We start from the raw sequence: 17742 nt of genomic DNA, 5'->3' as shown, positions 1-17742 counted from the left end.
TTCAAAGATACCACTGAGAATTTTTTTGAGAATAAAGAATGTCGGTCTACATAAAACTATATGTAATATTAACAAAGTAGATACTAATCGTTGCTTGGAGAAGGGACATTCCAGAGCTACTGCAACAAAAGGATTTTTCTAATAAGGAGTAAAGACAGTGTGATTTGAGAAAAAGTGTTAAGAAATAAAGTGAGCATCAGAAGAGGAGCTGAGACTGGAACAAGCTGGAGACACCCACCCACCCCCTTACTGGGGCTGTACACTTGGTGATCTTAGATAACAGCCTCATCTTTTTTTTTTTTTTCTAACCATATCAAATTAAAAATTTCCAGTATTCTCTCTTTTATCCCTAGATCTCTGTTGTGTGTTTTTGTTTTGGTTTGGTTTTTTGGTGTTTATGGTTTGTAATTATTTACTTTTTTATTGAAATAATTTTGTGGCTAAAATATCCATAGCATAAAATTTATCATTTTTTTAAAAGATTTTATTTATTTATTTGACACAGAGAGAGAGAGATCACAAGTAGGCAGAGAGACAGGCAGAGAGAGAAGGAGGGGAAGCAGGCTTCTTGCTGAGCAGAGAGCCCGATGCGGGGCTCAATCCTCAATGTCCTCAATGCCGGGACCCTGAGATCATGACCTGAGCTGAAGGCAGAGGCTTTAACCCACTGAGCCACCCAGGCACCCAAAATTTATCATTTTAACTGTATTTTAAGTGTACAATTCATTAGCTTTAAATACATTCACAGTGTTGTGCAGCCATCACCACTATCCATCTCCAGAACGTTTTCATCTTTTCCAGCTGAGACTCATTCCATAAAACACTCTTTCGAGTCCTTTCTCCCGGTTGCTGCTGGCAATCACCATTCTAATTTCTGTCTCCATGAATTTAACTATGCTAAGGATGTCATGTAGGGGTGGGATCATACGACATTTGTCCTTTTTTGACTGACTTATTTCACTTAACCATTATGTCTTCAGAATTCATCCATGCTGTAACATGTCAGAATTTCCTTCCTTTTTAAATCTACATAGTGTTCTCTTGTATGTATATACCACATTTTGTTTGCCCACTCATCTGTCAGTGGTTACTTGGGTTGCTTCCATCTCTTGGCTGTTGTGAATATGTTGCTGTGAACATGGATGTATGAATATCTGTTTGAATCCCCGCTTTCAGTTCTTTTTTGGGAAGTGTATACCCCAAAGTGCAATTGCTGGATCATGTGGTAATTTTTTGAGGATCCTCCATACTATTTTCCACAGTAGCTACCTACATTTTACGTTCTTGCCAGCGATGCGCAAGTATTCCATTTTTTCCACATCATTGCTAATACTTGTTCTTGTTTGTATTTGTGTGTGTGTGTTTTATTTTTACTTTTTTTGTTTTATTTTTAAATAATAGCTATCCTAATGGGTCTGCATTGTTAGTTCATTCTGGTTTTGATTTATACTTCCCTAATTAGTGATATTGAGCATCTTGACATATATATGCTTATTGGTCATTTGTTTATTTTCCTTGGGGAAATTTGGTTGTTTACTTTGGTGTAATTAAAAATGTCACCTCTGAAAATGATTTTGCTTTTTTTTTTTCTAAGTGGCTTGAACTCACAGGGCTTAAACTCACGACCCTGAGATTAAGACAAGCTGAGATCAAGAGTTGGATGCTTAACTGATCGAGCCACCTAGGCACCCCAATGATTTTGAATTTTTTTTTTAAGACTTTATTTATTTATTTGACAGAGAGAGAGATCACAAGTAGGCAGAAAGGTAGGCAGAGAGAGGAGGAGAGGGCAGGCTTCCTGCCAAGCAGAGAACCCCACACGGGACTTGATCCCAGGACCCTGAGATCATGACCTGAGCTGAAGGCAGAGGCTTAACCCACTGAGCTACCCAGATGCCCTTGATTTTGAATTTCTAACTACATTTTATTTTATTTTAGAAAAGATTTTATTTATTTATTTATTTGTCAGAGAGAGAGAGAGAGAGAGAGAGAATGCGCGCACGCACAAGTAGGCAGAGTGGCAGGCAGAGGCAGAGAGAGAAGCAGGCTCCCTGCTGTGGGACTCTATCCCAGGACCCTGGGATCATGACCCGAGTCGAAAGCAGCAGCTTAACTGACTGAGCCACCCAGGTGTCCCTAACTACATTTTAAATTATGGCATAAAAGGAATGTAGCATCTTGGTGGTACTGGGAGTATTTCTAGTGTATGGATTGGCTTCCCCAGTAGCCTACTTTATATTTAGTAAGACATATCTTTACAAAGTTAAGAAAGAAGTCACTCATCTCTGATTCTCGTTTTTCATTCCCTTCATATCAAATTCTAAGTTCTCCTTATAGAGATCAATAGAAGCTATTGGAGGGAGAGATAAGTAAGATGACTGGCTTTTGAAAGAGGACAATAGAATGGAAGGAGAGAACAGCTAGTTAACCAAACATCGTGAATAGATGGTTCACATCCATTACTTACCATCTATCAAAACTATTCTCTGTTAATTCTTACACTGAACTTTTTTTCTTACCATCTTCATGACAGTCTAGTTCATGGGTTTGAATATGAAGTGTAGTATTAATTAACATTGGCATAAGTGCTTAATTTTGGAAAATATTTGAGTTAATGCTGGAAAGATTAGTTTGGAGCCTCTCTGAGGAGAGTCTTCATCTTCATGTTGTATCTTAGGCATTGGGGAACATATAGGGAAAGTTTTTGAGGAGTGGATTGTACACCACATTCTCTCTATGCATTTTAGGAAGTTATTTCTGACAATGGTATGTTGGAGAAATTAGGCAGTAAGGATTTGTGATGAACTGGTTAGTAATTATTTTACTATAAATGTTTCCCATCATAAGCTACATTTATAAATACTTGGGTTTTTCAAAAAGAAATCTTTAATCACATGACATACTTTTAAGTAGAAACACTGCATTTTTGAGAATTTGAACTGACATTTGCAAACAACTAAAATGTCTACTTATAAGATTAATGTGAAGTGCCTATTAATAGCCTTAGAGAGATAGAGTCGATTTAACGTCTTAGCATGAAATAAAGAATGGTTGAATGAAAAAGGAAAAGAGAGCATGCTTAAGACAAACAGTTGAAAATACAGTGTTCATTCTGAATAGATCTAAGAACACACATGTATTTGTATTTTTTGAGCATGCATAAATGCTGTCCTTAAATTTGAAGCGCATTTCAAAACATTTCTAAAATATTAATGCTGATATTTGGGTAAGGAAGACCTTATTTAGGAGAAAATACATGATTTTTGTAAAGAAAACTTTACTTTCACTTTCTAGGGAATACCTGGGTTAGTAGTTGGAGAAGTTTAAAAGAGACCCTACAGCATTGCCCTGCTTTGGCTGTATTCACATTACTGACTTTGTATGGGAGGTTCACCAGCTGTTTGACTGGCAGGAGCAGGAGCTTTCACTTCACTAGTTTATAATTCCTGGCTATTCTAGGATAGTTTGCACTTCACCAAGCCTCAGACAGGTCAGGACATTTGGTAGGAGAAGGTTGAAAGACAAAAGCAGCAGGCCTTGGGTTCTCAGCCTTTTTTTTTTTTTTGGTTTGTTTTTTAATTAGCAAATTATATTTTAATTTGGTAGTTAGAATTTTTAGTAATGTGCCTGTATTACATGTAGAAAGTATTCATCAACCAAGAGGAGTTTTAAAATGTCAAAACCAGGAAAAGCTACTTTAAACCATGGCTTGGTTCCTGTTGATCTTAAAAGTGCAAAAGAGCCTCTGCCACATCAAACTGTGATGAAGATATTTAGCATTAGCATCATTGCCCAAGGCCTCCCCTTTTGTCGAAGACGGGTAAGTCTTGCATTTGAAAAATAGGAATATTTATTTAAATGAAGTACTTCTTTTTCCTTTAGTGAAGAAATGCTTGGGCTTTCAATTGATATTTATAAATAAAATTATCAGTGCATTATGTAGCCAGATAAAACTTAAATAAGTGGTAGTTATAATAGTATGATGAGAAGTCTGGAGGGCAAGGTTATCCAGTCCATCTTTTGTTCCCTGTCTCATTTATTTTTCATGATATTAGAATCCTTTAAATTTATTTAAAAATGGTAAATGTAAAAACTGTGTTTTAAAATATGTTGGCAAATACTACAACCCCAAATTGGTAGTTTTTATTCTATGGGAAAGGCAAGAAGCTGGTGGCATTCTTCTTATACATGGGAATTACATGAACTCTTTATAAAGAGTACTCCAAGTTCCCTAGATTTATCTGGCCCTTAGAGATGTATTATTTTAAATTGCTGTTTCTTTAATTCAAACTTAATGTAATAGGGACTTTACTTTTTGCTGTTATAGAAAATAAAAATAGCATGCTATTGTGTGGCAGTTACGATAGAGTTTATATATAGACAATCCTGAACTAACAAACATTTTGTAGAACTTGTGCTAACGTATAATCAAGTTATGATTTATTGGATGTTTTTCAGGATAACGTTCTCCTTTCCCTCAACAAGTTCTGACCCTGTTAATATTAGCAGTTTTATTGTATTTTTTGAGTTAACTTGGTATTGCTGGTTTGAATAATTAACTAGAGTGATATATTTTTAGATCTAAAATGTGTTTTTGATCCTGAACACAGTAAACCAAAAATCCCCACAAAAATCTGAGATTAAATGGGTATTTACATGTAACAGTGCTATTAATGTTTTAGTTCCCTTTTTTAAGAAGAAAAAAAAAATGAAGGGGAAATATTCTACTAAATAAGATCAACACACAACACCTGACAAGTTTTTTTTTTCTCCTTAGTAAAAACAATCTTTTTTATTTGCTGGGACTTATCCTTCGTAAAAATGTGTTTTCTAATTATCTTAGCTCCTTTGGAGTAGTTTCCACTTCTACTTGAAACAAGTGTTAGCCATGTTGAAAATATTTTGAGAGAAGTTTAAATAATACAGTTTCAACATTGAACATGGAATACAAATATCTCCATCACCCTCTTATTTTCTTCTTTACTATGTTGTCAGAAAACTGTTTATTTTGTCTTCTTTTGCTTTGTCACTTTTATAACTTCTGAATGAGGTCACTGTTCTGATTTAAGCATTTACACAGAGACCTCTAATAGCTTTAAAGTCATTAATAAACTAATTTATTATTTTAACACTTCTATAAAAGAAAATACCAATCCAAGTAAATTTTTAAATGGAGGAAAAGAAGTGTGGGTTTTTTAAATGAAAGGATTAAGATATTAACAATCAGGATAATCTTGTTCTTTGTTGAGTATTTCTAATAAATTCTTAGATACAATATATGGCAAATTATTTCATTATATCACAATGTATGTTTTCTACCATTATTTTCTAACATGTACATGAAACTTAAAAGGTTCGGGAGCAGATTCTATAAAATTAATAGAGAACTTCAAGGCTTTCCCTGAGGGCTTCCTAGGGTCACTATGCAGCTTGACTTTTCTGGGTTACTATGTTATTTTAATTTATAGCCTTGCATTTGTAACAGCAGAAGAGAACTAGATTTGAAAAATAAAATTCATACGAGAAAGTTTTTTGGGAAGATAACTGAAAAACACATTCAGTTTCGGACTGCCTACCTGCCAGTAACTTACTATTGCATAACTCATTGACTCTGAGTACTAGAAATACTAGAGGGATCATGTAATTATATCCCCCCCTTTCATGACTGATTAATTTAGATAGTTTTTAATTGGCTTGCATATTCTTTGTTATTTAATTTATTAACTTTGGTAAATTGATAATAAACATTTTAAAAATATTATTTTTCTTTATCAAGGATTTAAGGAAGACTTTTGGTATGATATATAATTAGTCATTTCGTGTGTAACATCTAGTATATCTCTTACACTGGGCATATTTTGTTTTCAAGCAGATTGTTCTACATTGACCCAAAGTACATAAAGCAGGTAGATTTCTGTATTTTGTAGGCCATTTTTTTCTTCTAGGCAGTGAGCTAATGTGCACTAGATTGACCTCTTAGTAACACTTGTAACAGTCTTGACCTATTAAAATTTGAAAAACATGATATTTTATTGTCACTCCATCCCTCATAGATGTTAATCCATTTAGTGTTTGCACAATAAAATAACTTCAAAAAATTGTGAAACAATCTTTTAGTTGCTATAACCACAACCTCAATTTATATCTCTTGAAATATTTTCAGAAAATTTATTGACCTACTATTAAGTGTAATATTGGTATTGGTAGTCAAATTTAATATTATATAAATTATTCTGGTCTCTCCTCAGAGGTACTTTGGATTTAATAATAACAACAGTAAAGAAATAGCAGTCTAGCTGTTACTCAGTTACTGTAAATGAAAATATTTTTAATATTAAGGTCCTCATTATTTATTTACAATTGCTTAGGCATTCTTGATACTAAGTTATACTTGGAACTTGTTAAAAGTGTAGACTCATGGGGAACCTGGGTAGCTTAGTCGGTTAAGCGTCCAACTCTTGATTTGGGCTCAGATCCTGATCTCAGGGTTGTGGGATTGAGTCCCTATCAGGCTCCACACTCTGGGATTCTCTTTCTCCCTCTCCTTCTGCTCCTCCCCCCTGGTTTCTCACACTCCAAATCAATCAATCTTAAAAAACATAGAATCCTGGGTTACCAACTCTTTTGGATAGTCTTATGTAAGAGATCTGGATTAAGGTTTAGGGATCTATCTATATTTTTAAAAGCCCTATAGGTAATTGGATCAGGAGCTTTTGAGAGTACTAGTTGAGTATTCTAAAAGAATTGTCTTTTAGTAGAAGAGGAATTTTCTAGGAAAAGCTTATTTAATCTATAAAATCACTGGAAATTTTTAATTTATTTTGAAATTGGAATGCCTAATTATGGTAACACGCTGTTTCTGAAATCCTAAGGTACATTATTTTTCCGCATTTTGAACATACCTAAGAAGTATTTAAAATACGAAAAAAAGGGGCGCCTGGGTGACTCAGTGGGCTCAGTGGGTTAAGCCGCTGCCTTCAGCTCAGGTCATGATCTCAGGGTCCTGGGATCGAGTCCCACATCGGGCTCTCTGCTCAGCAGGGGGCCTGCTTCCCTTCCTCTCTCTCTGTGATCTCTTCCCTTCCTCTCTCGTACTGTGATCTCTCTCTGTCAAATAAATAAATAAAATCTTAAAAAAAAAAGCAAAAAAAAACATAAAATACGAAAAAAAATGTACCTTAGATACATTTTGATGGAATTTTGTAGCTTATCTGGCAGCATTTTTTTTCTTTTTAGTGATAAGAGAAAGAACATCTTACAACTAATAATACTAAGAAAATGTACTTCAGTGCTTAAATTTCATTTTGTAACTCATTTTGTTTGGAAGCTTTTTAAACTTTCACAATATTCTCATAAAGTTACTCTTCATTATTATTATTCTGATAGAAATTTCCAGATGACATGCAAATGGCAGTGGTTTATATAGGGCTTTTAAAGCTATTGGACTTTGCTGACTTACAGACAAAATATTGTTTTGAGATTTTCCTGTATATTCCTGGGCTTGAACTGTGTACCAATTGTGCCGCATAAGCATTGGCAGCAAAGCGAAGAGTGTGGAGAACTGCTGGTGGGGTATTAGGGTGGTGAGGTGGGGTCAATATGGGACAAGGGCTTGTTCTCCTGAGACAAAAGAGCTCAAGCAATAATGAAATACATGACTGGGATTTCTGATAGTTGGAAACAGTTTTGTAGGAATTATGTTCCATATCAAATTCTATTCAAAAGACCTCATTTAAAATAATTTTTCTTCAAAGTAAAAGTAGAAATTAAAGTAGAATATTCGTGTCATTTGAGAAAATGTGAATATCACTCCTGTGTATTTTTATCATTCCAGGTTAGCTTAAGTCAAACTTTCTTCAGAGGGCCAGTAAATATTTTAGACTTTGTGGACTCTATATTCGCTATCAGAACTACTCTTCTGTGCCACTGGAGCACAAAAGCAGCTATAGATAATACTTAAATGAATGGGTGAATGGACATGACTGTGTTTTAATAAATCTTTACTCAAAAAAGAGTGAAGTCTAGGTTTGTGTGATTATAATGATACTACAGTAAATCTTGTGCATATATCTTTTTGCTTATATATATTTCAGCTCATGATAAATTTTCAGAATGAGATTGTTAGTTAAAGCCGTAAGTCTTACATTTCCTTTAAAACCATCATCTTCTCTTCTAATTCTTTTGTAATTTTGTAGAAAAGAATCTTTGTGTGGCTAACTGCTAGAATTTTAAGACACTGCTTATTCTCTTCTTAATATACAGTATTAGTATAATAAGGCTATTAATAATTGCTATCTTTTTTAGGAAAGCCCACTATGTATTATAGGCACTGTTTTAGTTGTTTTGTATATTTTAACCCACTGAATGCTTAAATGACTTAAATGTTTGGTAAGTACTTTAAATTAGGTATTCTCTCCAATTCAGTAGACTAGAAAACGGAGGCTCAGACCAGCTAATCTTCCCCAGTTTTCTTGGTGAGTAGTAAAGCTGCATTTAGCTGCAGAGTGCATGAATGCTGCAGCTAATAGCAGTAGCCGTTCTCTTTATACATTTTGTTTTTATGTGAACTTAACACTTTTCAACTACTCTTAGTATTTTGTAGGGTAAGCCTGGGAGGCTATCATTGTTGACCTTGTTTCTGTGAGAAAATAGATTCAAAGATTAAAACAAGTAACTTACAAATAACTTTGATATGATAAAACATTTATAAATACAGGGTTTTTGGTGTAATCTCTTTTAAGATGTTTCACTTATGAAATTACCCTGCAGATTACACAATAATTATAGTAATAAAAAACTAGAGATATTTGAACAGTATGCATGTTTGTCTGTTGTCTTTGTAAGCTGAGTGAGTAATGATACCTGTTAAAAAATTATTCCTGACACTTGTTCAAATGGCAAGATAGACTTTATTCACGGGTACTGTGGTGTTATAGATATAGGAACTACTACAAAGGGGCTTTGTAGTAGGGGAGCAAGATTGGGCTCAACTCCAAATACAGCAAAGAAAAGTGAGAGTTTATAGCCAAGGAACAGTTTGAAGGGATCAGTGGGGAGAAAATTACTAAGAGGAAACACCGGTGGAGAGGGGGGCTTCTGGCTAAACCAGTGTAACCAAAGTGGTCAGACATCAAGTGGGAGATGATAGAAGATGAGGAACCCAGCAGTTACGGAAGGTGGTCAGATACCAAGATTGGGAGGAGTCTGGTTAAACTGAGTAGGATTCTTGCTTTTGACAACGTGCCCAAGGACAAGGCCTAGCTGAAAAGGAGCTCAACAGAGCCTATCTAGAGTTTGGTCAAGAAGAGAATCTTTGTCATACTTCAGGGTCTGTGGTTGGCAGACAACTGAGAGCAGCTTGTCTGGACAGATAAAGCATCCTCCGACTGCAGTGCAGTGTCATTCTCATCAGTTTGCTCAACCAGTACTTTTGACAGTGAGGACAAAAATTTAAACAGCATTTTACCTCTCTTAGCTTCAGTGCTGTCTTAAGTTTAAGTTTTTTCTTCATTGTTGAATTATCAATGATACTAGATAAACCTATATTCAAAACTTTAACCTTATTCAGGCATAATCTAATTAGCTATTTTTTGTATATATAATATTCAGTTAAAGTAGTATGTAATGTTAATCTATTATGCTCCTTTCATAGACTATTGACCAGTCTATTAGTACCTCTTCAGCAAAGGCCTGCCAGTTTTGTGAAATAGTTGTATTACCTTTGTTTTAAAAAAACAAGGTATCTAATTACTTACTCTACAGTAAGTTCCATTTGTGGGAAGATTTTGTATGTACCTCCAAAGTAGGCCATCATAAACTCTTTTGTTAAAGCCAGCTTGTGAATTAGTACCCTTCTGAATTTAATAATCTCCCAAATCCTCCAAATTCAATGATGGACAGGGAATTTTAATTTTCTTCCAATAGTTAACATCTTTTAGTTCTCTTCATAGAAATAAGACATACGCAATATGTAAAATTTAGAAAAAATATTTTCCTTTACAATTTACTAAATTACCAGTAGTTCCACTGCTGAAAAATAACCATAATAACAACTTTAAGTAAATAATTTTTTAGGAATATTGGTACTTTAATTCATTGTTAATATATTGTTGATGGTTTCCCATAATTGTAGTTGCTTAAAAATATATAGTCTGTTCTTCCAAAATTTTCCTCATATTATTGATTTAGACAGTGAACTGCTTTAAACTTTTTTATACATGAATCCTAAACATCTCTATCCACAGATTTCTAGAAGTAGAATTATTTGGTCAAGGAGTATGAACTTCTTTAGATTCTTGAGAAATACTGTTAAATTGTTTTCCAGAAAGCAATACCAATTAAAAACCAGCATGAGGGATTTCTATTGTTGTTTAAAGAGTAAGAAATCATATTCTAAGGAAATTTATCCCTATGTGATAAAGTTTTGTGGATTTTGCTTAGTTAATACTATGTCATTGTATTTCTAGTCTAGATTTTTTATCATAGGAAATTTTTTTCCTTTTGAAAATATAATGAGATAGGCTTATACTTACAGCTTCATATAAGTGAATGATCTAGTCAATTTTTTTCTACTCCTATAGTTTTAAAACTATAATCTGTGTTTTTATCTGGACAGATGATCCACATATATAGTTTTATGATTAATTACACTATCTTTCTGTAAGTCTTAGGATTATTTCAGTTTTTGCATTGCCTTAGTTTATCCTTTTATATTTCTGAATTTTAGGGTAATATTTGCATAGTGTAAATGACAGCCCCTCCCAAAGTATATTGCTATTAATAATATTACGACAAGAGTACTTCTCATACTAACAAGAGCAGCTGTCAGAAATATTTGCCTATTCCTTATAGCACTACTACTTAGTTTTACATTTCTGGCATAGTTTTGCCTTTACCCCCAATCCAGGTTTACCTTTTTTTTTTTAAATCTTGTCCAGCCATGATTCTTACTGAAAGTAGTTGTTGCAAGTCTGCTCTTTTAAAATGTCTTGATTCCTGAAAGTCATTCATGAAACTCAATATCCATTTATTTTTATTTTTATTTTTATTTTTATTTTTATTTTTTTTTTAAGATTTTATTTATTTTATTTGACAGAGAGAGAGATCACAAGTAGGCAGAGAGGCAGGCAGAGACAGAGGGGGAAGCAGGCTCCCTGCTGAGCAGAGAGCCCGATGCGGGGCTTGATCCCAGGACACTGAGATCATGACCTGAGCCGAAGGCAGCGGCTTAATCCACTGAGCCACCCAGGCGCCCTTTTATTTTTATTTTTTAAAAGATTTTTATTTATTTATTTGACAGAGATCACAAGTAGGCAGAGAGGCAGGCAAAGAGAGAGAGGGAAGCAGACTCCCCGCTGAGCAGAGAGCCCGATGCGGAGCTCAATCCCAGGACCCTGAGATCATGACCTGAGTCGAAGGTAGAGGCATAACCCACAGAGCCACCCAGGCGCCCCTCAATATCCATTTCGTGGAATTCTTAGCCAATTAGAAATAGATGGATGTTTCCCCAACATACAGAAATATGAATCCTTTAAAAAGCCAGCATCCTCCATCTTTCCCCCAGACCAGTCTGTTTTGTGCCTCTTTCTTTCTAGATTCTTTCCAGGACCTCACAGTCTAGCTTCCCTCTCTGGTTGGAACCTTTCTCCTGGCACTGATTACATCCACTGTTGTCCTCATCCATCAGTGGAACATACTGTAATTGTTGCCATTACCTTTGGCCCTTAGGCAAATATGTACTGCCCGGTGATGTTATTCCATTTAGTTATCTTGTCTCCCCAGTTAGGTTATAAACTCTTAGAGTTCAAAAATTATCCTTCATGTCTTTTTATGCTTCTAGTGATATGCAGGAGAAAGTTAGTATAAATATTCTTATGACTAATTTGTTGAAGTATGTGTTAAACTTGGAAGATTCTGAAGGAGTTTTTGTTCTGTTAAGAATATGGCATGTTTTTGTTTACTAAATGTTTTTAAATGACTGTGCAGCTGTGATTTGAATATTTTATTTTCTAAATTTAAATAAACTCAGATACAATTTGACATTTTATTTTAAAGTAATTACTACTTACCAATTTTGAAAACGAAGGAGAAACAAACGTAGGGTAAAGTTATTTCTGTGGCACTTTTGAGATTCTACAGTAGCCAAAAAATGTCAGAAAATGCTGAAATAAAGGGAAAATTTACAATACTTTGGAGAGAAGAAAGAACAGGGTGGTGATATGAGCAAGTTTGGAGGGAAATTTTAATAGGGTACCTGATTTTTTTTTTTTTTTTTTTTTGAGTAAACTAAAATGTGACTTCCTTTGGTTATTTTCCCTACACACATATTGCACTAGAACTGGGGAAATTTTTCAACTTGAAAATTTTGAACTTGAAAAATTCAAGCATTTTCAATTGATCTGATATGGTTTATTGTCACTAATTTTTTTTTAGTCAATAAAAGAATTAGTTACCACATAGTAGACCATTCTATTTTAAATCCTATCAGGCCTTTTCTTCTTCTTTTTAAAAATTAATTAATTAATTAATTAATTATTTCTAGATTTTTTAAATTTTTTATTTCTTTTCAGCGTAACAGTATTCATTGTTTTTGCACCGCACCCAGTTCTCCATGCAATCCGTGCCCTTTCTAATACCCACCAGCTGGTTCCCCCAACCTCCCACCCCCCGCCCCTTCAAAACCCTCAGATTGTTTTTCAGAGTCCATAGTCTCTCATGGTTCACCTCCCCTTCCAATTTCCCTCAACTCCCTTCTCCTCTCCATCTCCCCTTTCCTCCATGCTATTTGTTATGCACCACAAATAAGTGAAACCATATGATAATTGACTCTCTCTGCTTTACTTATTTCACTCAGCATAATCTCTTCCAGTCCCATCCATGTTGCTACAAAAGTTGGGTATTCATCCTTTCTGATGGAGGCTTAATACTCCATAGTGTATATGGACCACATCTTCCTTATCCATTCGTCCATTGGAGGGCATCTTGGTTCTTTCCACAATTTGGCGACCGTGGCCATTGCTGCTATAAACATTGGAGTACAGATGGCCCTTCTTTTTACTACATCTGTATCTTTGGGGTAAATACCCAGTAGTGCAATGCAGGGTCATAAGGTAGCTCTATTTTTAATTTCTTAATGAATCTCCACACTGTTTTCCAAAGTGGCTGCACCAACTTGCATTCCCACCAACAGTGTAAGAGGGTTCCCCTTTCTCCACATCCTCTCCAGCACATGTTGTTTCCTGTCTTGCTAATTTTCAGGCCTTTTTTTCTTAAGAATGTTTCATGTGTCATGCATAAACTTGAGTAAACAGAATATAAATTATAAATTTTCTTGTGGTCTTGTTCTCTGTATTGTGCAGGGTACTAGCTATAAATAAAAGTGATGATTCTTCATCCCTTGTACCTGTGGATATACAAAAGTGAAAAATTACAATCCTTTATGCATCTTAGATAGTCTAGTGGTAAAAACCTTAAAGCTTTATAGTACAAAAGTATAATTTTGCTTGAATGCACCCGTGTACAAAGTACTATGAGTACAAAATACTCAAAGCAAATGATTCAGGAAAGGCTTCACAGTAACTTTGAATTAAAACATGGTGTTTGCTAGTAAGCAGATGATGAGAAAAGTGATGGGCAGAAGGAACTTGTATTATTGCTTGTGCTTACATCTCTTCTTTTCACATTTCACACTTATACTGCTGCAAATTATTGCTTATATCTTGCATGACATTTATCAGTATTACTATCAGCCAGAAAATATGTGTTGAGCACTCAGAACAGAGCTGGAAAGTTTTCTAGAACCTATGGCTATAACAGTGAACTAGGTAGAGGCCATGTCCTCATGGAGCTTACTTTATGGAAACAGAAAATAGTCACTAATGTTAGTGTTTTGATGACAGTAAAATAGGGTTAATAGTATAGAGTCTAACTTGGGATGCAGGGGAAGCACTATACTTTCCACATATGAACTCATATAACCCTTAAGATAACCTTGTAAAGTGGGTGTTGTACTATAGTATCCCTATTTTACAAATGAGGAGTCTGAGGCATAGTGAAGGTAAGTAATGTGCCCTAGAGTTAATAAGTGATAGAGCGGAGATTCTATGTCAGGCATCTGGCTCTAGCATCACAAACACTGTGGTAAACTGACCTTGGTAAGGTTGTTGAGTGAACAGATCCTTAGTTTCCATGTGTTGTAAGGGGTAACTTTTGCTGTGTAATCCTTGGTTTTAAAATACATAATTCTTACTTTGGTCCCACAGCTCATGATGGCTTTAGTATCTTATTACTGACAACATTGCTTTCTAGATGTTTTTGTCATCAAGTGATGTCCTCTTATTATGTGTACCTCAATTGTCAGGTATGAATGTAAAACAAATTATAATGTGATGTGTAAGTCTACAACTACATTGTAGAAATAACTGCCTTGAATTTTTATCCCTGTTGTTGATAGATAACAATCTGTTCAAATAGTTTAGTTACTTTAACATCACAGGGCAAGGGCTATTAAGATGTAGCATGGGAGACAGATGAAAAATATGCTAAAAAATAAACTTGCTGCCCACTGTCCCATGTTCACAGACCAGATGTCCAGCATGCCCTGAGAGCTAAGAATTTTTTTTAAAGTTAGCCAAACCTAACTCTAAGTAACTTAAGATAATCAGTTTTATTATTTGAATACTCGTGAACTTCCTGCAAAAATATTAATGTATAATATACTGGAAGTGTTCAGTAATATATGCACCATATTACTTTTCTAAACCAAAAAGTTCTGAAGTCAGCAACACAGCTTTCTCTAAAATTGTGGAACTAACTCCACAGACCTTTGAGTTTTACAGCTGTCACCCACATACAAAAAAATGGAATATTCTTTGAAATGTCAAAATAGTTAAAGTCTTAAGTTCTGAGTGCATGCATATTTAAATCCTTTAAAACATACATTATATAAATGAATACCTAAATTTTACTAAGCTCCATATAATATGGTAGTTCAGAGACTATATATTATTTTTCTTCAGTGAGAAATGTAACTCTCGTTAGCAGACATATTCATTAAATGAGGAATGAGAACCTCTGTCACTTTTTTACTTCATGGAAAATTAATACTACTAAATTAGTTTTTATTCTGCTAATATATATTAGGCATACTCCCTGTATGTGTTGCTACTATAACAGAGATGAATAAGGCAGAGACCTTCCTTCCTTTAAGGAGGCTACAGATGCTTTTCTGTCTCTGAGAGATGTATCTAATTGTCCCCATTTTGTAGTCACATCAAAATCAGAGGAACATGGATTAATTAATGTATTCAACAGATAAGCATCCATTAATTGCCAGGCACTTCAGATATATTAGTGAACAAAGCAGAAAAAGTCCAACCTTTTATATAAGTTAACATTTTAATGACCCTGAGAATTCTGCCTATGATTGGACAACATGTTTGGTCTGTTCCAGTATACATTGTGTCACCAGACTGCTTCATTCTGTGGTACACTTTTCTAAATCATCTGGTGGTAATTTGTCTTATAGTTTCTCTGTACGTATATGTGGGTACCTACATACATATGCATGCATACATCGACGCACACTTTCTCTGGCTTGGTGACTTTATTGATATATATAATCTATTGGTTTTCAAATACTGTTAGATAGTATCTAACACAGAATAGTATTTTGAGGTTCTGAAAGATTAAATATGATTCTATTTTATTTCATTTTTCATATCCTTGGAAGAAAACTTCAATAATATCCTACCGGGCTCACCTAGTGATTTCTTTCTGGATTGTTCCTGGGTCAGATTAGAGTTCTTGGCCCTATTTCTGACTTGTGGAAAGCTGCATAAATTAATGTGTGTTTCACATAAAAATCAGTTAAATAATGGCAGATATTTATATATATTTTAGTAGATATGTTTATGGTAGGTATAAATAATGATAGGGATAATTTAAAGATTTTATTCACTAATTTGACAGAGAGCCAGCAAGAGAGGGAATGCCTGTTGTGGAAGTAGAAGAGGGAGAAGCAGCCTCCCCACTGAGCAGAAAGCCCAGATGCAGGGATCAATCCCAGGACCCTGGGATCATGACCCAAGCTGAAGGCAGATGCTTAACTTGACTAAGCCACCCAGTGCCCCTAAGATTTTTTTTTTTAAGATTTTATTTATTTGAGAGAGACAGAGACAGAGAGAGAATGAGAAAGAGAGCATGAGAGGAGAGAAGTCAGCTGGAGAAGCAGACTCCCTGTTGAGAAGGGAGCCCAATGTGGGACTTGATCCTGGGACTCCAGGATCATGACCTGAGTCTAAGGCAGTGGTTTAACCAACTGAGCTATCCAGGCACCCCAAGATTTTTTTAATATGACAGAAATTTCACCATAGAAGTAATGGCAAAAAGGACTAGCATTTGTGGTAAAGTCAACAACATTCTAAATGTTAGGAGTTACAATTCAGTTACTGCAATTTACATTCCATTTACCTCTTGATGCAGCACATCTTTTTATTTGCATGCATAGTGTTTTATTCCTAAACTGTGAGAATATAGATATTTTTAAATAGTAAATCTGAGATTAATCAAGTTTTCTCTTGTAACTTTGGTAGTCTTTATATAAATATTCATATATTTATAAACTTTATTGACATTTATGTAGGTCTAGAGGAAAAGCAAGTAGGAGCAAGTATTTCTCAAACATTATCAAATTAATACTGACTCTAAAATCACATGGATAGCTATTTGTTTATTGTTATTCTGTGATATTTACATGTAATAATAGAGAAATCAGTTTTGAGAGAAAAAATGTAATATTGGATGAACTTCTCTTAAATTTTTCTCCTTTCTAGTATTAAAAATGAAAATTGAAACTTGTGGGTTATTCCTATATTTAATTACATTTTTATGTGTGAGTGATTTCATATAGTTCACTTGGGAGCAATTTAAGCTTAAACAGCTTTTCAATAATCCACAGAAATCTCTGCATTATCACTTTGGATTTTAAAATGTCATTGTTGCTACTAGTTTGAACATGTAGGGGCAGTATAATACTGTTTTTGTAAATCTTGTCTGAATTTGTGGAATTTTTGAATCAGTAAGTGGTGTTAAAAGTTTGTTCTTTCCAAAAATGTAGCTAGCTGTATGTCTTACATTTAAAAGGATGAATGGGACTGTTTAAGTTCGAACAATTCTTTCAATTTAGGTTCTTATATATATTATACAAAAGTTTTTATATTATGGAAACTCATGGCCCTGATTTATATTCGAAGTCAAGGAATATGTTAATAAGAAATATGTTAATAAGAAAAATGTACTTTTATTGTTAGACAGTAAAAATGAGGACATGCCAGTGGATTTGCAAAAATAGACAAAATGCTAAAATTAGTGCAATTTTGCTCTTTTTTTTAAAAAAAGAAGTATGCAATGCTTCACGAATTTGCGTGTCATCCTTGTGCAGGAGCCATGCTAATTTTCTCTGTATCATTCCAGTTTTGGTATATGTGCTGCCAAAGTGAGCACTGAAATTAGTGCAATTTTGCTCTCATTCTATCGGTACCAACCTTTTCAAAAATGGATGTTTAACTATGAGAATTTATAAATAAGGACTTAATTTTTCAATCTGACAAGTGAACAAAACTTGGATTACTAAACAATCTTATTTTAAGATTCTTTAAGTGGTATTTTTTTTTCAGTATCAGAATGATTAGGGTTATTACAAAATGGATAGTTTTTTTCCCATTAAAATTGATTTACACTCAG

General features: G+C 34.4%; 1 protein-coding gene and 1 non-coding gene across 4 annotated transcripts in view; one reads left to right on the top strand and one right to left on the bottom strand.

Annotated features, from left to right (window-relative positions):
- Nucleotides 1–17742, top strand: part of FBXW7 (F-box and WD repeat domain containing 7) — a 232628-nt gene that overhangs the window by 164905 nt on the left and 49981 nt on the right. The window lies entirely within an intron of this gene.
- On the bottom strand, nt 17396–17502 carry LOC132009289 (U6 spliceosomal RNA). The gene has a single exon (XR_009401852.1). It is a non-coding gene; the product is annotated as a U6 spliceosomal RNA (small nuclear RNA).

The sequence above is a fragment of the Mustela nigripes genome, chromosome 1 (assembly GCF_022355385.1).
Source record: "Mustela nigripes isolate SB6536 chromosome 1, MUSNIG.SB6536, whole genome shotgun sequence".
In the NCBI taxonomy this organism is placed as follows: domain Eukaryota; kingdom Metazoa; phylum Chordata; class Mammalia; order Carnivora; family Mustelidae; genus Mustela; species Mustela nigripes.
The sequence above is the reverse complement of the archived record's forward strand: the minus strand, read 5'-3'. Positions and strand labels throughout refer to the sequence as shown.